General features: G+C 33.5%; 1 long non-coding RNA gene across 1 annotated transcript; it reads left to right on the top strand.

Annotated features, from left to right (window-relative positions):
* Positions 1 to 986: 986 nt before the first annotated feature.
* LOC123703211 lies at positions 987 to 1,812 on the top strand. Its single transcript, XR_006752962.1, has 2 exons — positions 987 to 1,271; positions 1,625 to 1,812. It is a non-coding gene; the product is annotated as an uncharacterized LOC123703211 (long non-coding RNA).
* Positions 1,813 to 3,624: the final 1,812 nt, after the last annotated feature.

The raw sequence follows: 3,624 nt of genomic DNA, 5'->3' as shown, positions 1-3,624 counted from the left end.
TGTAAGTATTTGTAAATTTTGCAAGTGCAAGTTTGAAGTCGGTTGTTTTTAACGCAGTTATCACTTGTGGAATATCATCTCTTGAAAATAATATAATACATAGTTTGTAGTATTTAAATAGAGATAGTGACTTTAAATATTAATAAAAGTTATCAGTGATATTTCACAGTAAAAATATTTATACTCTGTGGTTCCACGTGTAAATTATGAACACATTAATGACGCGTAAAATATACCAACCCATGCGGTTTAGGCTGGTTGCAGAGCTTGACCAACCATCAGTGCGTACCGTCGGTCCTGACGATATGCATCAACAATGTGTATGACTATGACACTACATGACAATACGCGTGCGTATGGTCGGTCTAGCTATGAACGGTTTTATGAATTTCCATACATAATATGACAAACGCGACTGACGTACGCACTGATGGTCGGCAAGCTCTGCAACCAGCCTTATACATTGATATTATACGTCAATAATGTAGTAAAAAATGCAGGTATTTTCAACGAAACACGCTTTTAAAATAATACTTTGAATTATTTGGAAAATGTATTGATAAACCTATTTTAAAATGAAACTTCTATAAGCGCGTTGAGAGTAAAATTTCATGGTCGCGTCATGTCAATACCGTCGCGTCATGGAGTAAGGCGACGATATTGGTGTTGAAGTTTCACTTCTGACACGTGTGCTCAGCATACAGCCTCTTTTTTTCACAATAAATATGTTTAACAAGGGTAAAAGGCTTATTACCCACTTGGTCGCAGAAAATCGATCAGTGAAACAGATGTGAAATGCATCTTCTTCAGAATGGATTGATCTGATTTGTTTGAAAAAAAATAAATACTATACCTACTCTAAAAAGCCTACGAATCACTTGATCTTTTACTAATGTATTATTCTTACTTCAAAGAAATATTTTAAATAATAATTAGCGTATAAATTTTAAGAAACCCTGTTTTAACTTTTACTATCCTCGTAACGCCCAGATACCTAATAAAAGGCATGCAGCTCGATAGTGGTACCGGCCCAAGCTGTTATCCAACTTTATGACATAAACGCCCACGGTACCTTTTTAAAGGTATCTGACAGTATCTGATTTGAAAACGCCGTAACATTTTAAATTACGCGCCAAATCTAATTACTGTTTTTTATCCGGCTACTGGAAAGTATGTTTTTGTCTATGGTTAAGCAATAGTGTCAATAGAAAAAGAAAATATATGTAATTTCCGGCGAAAAGTCTGGCCATCTTGACTGACTAGAGGACGTGGTAACTGGTGGATTGAACATCCATGATTATTGATGCAATCTTAGGTTTTTAACTGAGAGTATCTTACTCTGCTTGTTGCCAAATATGTAAATATTATAATTACATTTAGATTTACGCGAAAATAAAGAATATGCGTGTGAAATAACCTTGTAAAATCTGGATACCTTTTAGAAGGTATAAGAGTATTAACATATTATTGGATTTTAAAAGGTATAAGGGAATAAACCACTAATCAATTTGATTTGCCTTTGCAACTTATGATTTAGACCGTTTTCTCCTAAGGTTTTCTCCTTCATAATAGAAAGTAAATTATTGAGTCCGTTACAGAATATTTTAGTACCTATCCTTTTCAGGTAACCCAATGAGAGATGAGCATATCGAAGAAGCTTTAGAAGTATTAAATCAGTCAGATATAGAAGAGTATGAACTATGTATTTGGAGATGAGGATTTCAACATAAACCAAAACTAAGAAAGCTCTTCAAGTTCTGAAGAATCTGAAAATAATATTTTTTTATTAAAAACCAACTCTTATTTGCAAAATTATTTAAAATTTCTATAGAAATATATCAATTTACTATTCTGATTTTAAAAGGTATATGGGTTGCTATCGTGTTTTTGGCTCCAATTTAGAAACTTGTTAATTTTTGCTTCTGTCATCTGTTGGAAGTGGATTTCTTCTGATAGAAATCCTAAAACACGTGATAAACTAGCCTTTAAAAATAATAAGTACAGAAAATAATGATCATATTGTTCAAAAATTGATATTTTTTTCTCAGATTGTTAGTGTGAGATATCTTTTTGGTCATTAAAATTTTGGAAGACATCTATTAATCCAAATATTTATGTTCATTGTTTTTTGTATTATAAAATAAACCCTATATTGTTTACCGCTAATCAATAATTTAAAAAATACGAATTTTGCGAAATCGAGTTTTGTAATACATTAAAGCCCATATGCTTAAATAAAGAATAACGAATTTGGGGTTATTTAGTGTCTCAAAACCTTCCACTGATATACATTTACACGCAGAAAAAATCCCACGCTCATACGGAAATAATAAGGCACTTTTTTTAGATTTCAACACCTCCGGGTCTGCACCATGTGAACCTTTTAAAAGGTACTTGGGCTGCAAGCCCATGTTTGGTAAAAATAGCCTGGGCGTTACGAGGCTATAGTAAAACATGACTTAGGGCATTGAGATAATATTAATATGGAGCAGACACCACGAACAAAATCTGTGCGCCAAGCGCGGCGGCGCGGGGCGCGCGAATGACGGCTAGACAGTCATAGATTATGCGATGTCACTGACTCACCGCGGCTATAGAGGCGACACTTTGTTTCATTCTGTCTATTTTATTGGGTGCCACTCCTTACATGCACGTTGACTTGAAATTTTCTTTGTATTTATTTTAGGTATAAACTGACTTTACTACGCGGGGCTAACAATATCTGGCATATAATATAGGATGATGTAAATAGTGACGTCATATGGAATAATTTAATTTTTTTCGTGTTTTAGGTTCAGTCAGGGCTATGGGAAGTTTTATTCCTTACAAATTGAGCCTTTTTTAGAAAAAAAATAATTTTTCCCTTTCTTCACGGCCCAGACATGGAAACCTTGAATAGAAAAAATATTAATTACTTATCTCTGAACTAGCGGTCCGCCCCGGCTTCGCCCGTGGAACATATTTCGCAATAAAAAGTAGCCTATGTTCTTTCTCAAGGCTCTTAAGATTGTCTGTGCCAAAGGAGAATGCCCATGAAAGTATGGACCACAGTACAGTGTTGCGTCAATGCCAGAGTGGTTTTGGAGGGTTCTTCGATATTCAAAAGATTTTTACCAATTGATTTTTTTGTGATAAAAACAGGGGTTTTCAAGATATTGAGAAAAATGTGAAATAACCTCAAAACTTAAATAACCCCGATTTAGTTAGGTTTATGTGTGATTTAGGTAACATTTTATCGTCCAAAGGTTATTTTTCGATTAACATATTTAATCTATGCGTAGAGCTTATGCTTTCAGACAAAGTCTATCTGTTCATCGGCTAGTGTAGGTAGGCACCAGAAATCTTCCGGGACGGATTTCAAGAAAACCTAAATATATACTTAAAAAATGCCAATTGAGTTTTTATTCGGTTTACATGTTGTTGTTGTTGTTGTTGTTTGAATCATTTTTTCACTACATATTCGAAGAAAGAAACAAATAAGAAATAACTGGTTACCTACCAAGCTATGTCATAATAATATTTTTTTTATATATACATATTTATATTATTTTACTTCACTATCTTTGTTAAAACAACCTACAGTGTATAAACAATACCTTAAAGAGTGATTTTGTGTTAATTGAT

Source organism: Colias croceus, chromosome 25 (genome assembly GCF_905220415.1).
Source record: "Colias croceus chromosome 25, ilColCroc2.1".
NCBI lineage: Eukaryota > Metazoa > Arthropoda > Insecta > Lepidoptera > Pieridae > Colias > Colias croceus.
This window is presented reverse-complemented; position numbering and strand designations above follow the sequence as displayed.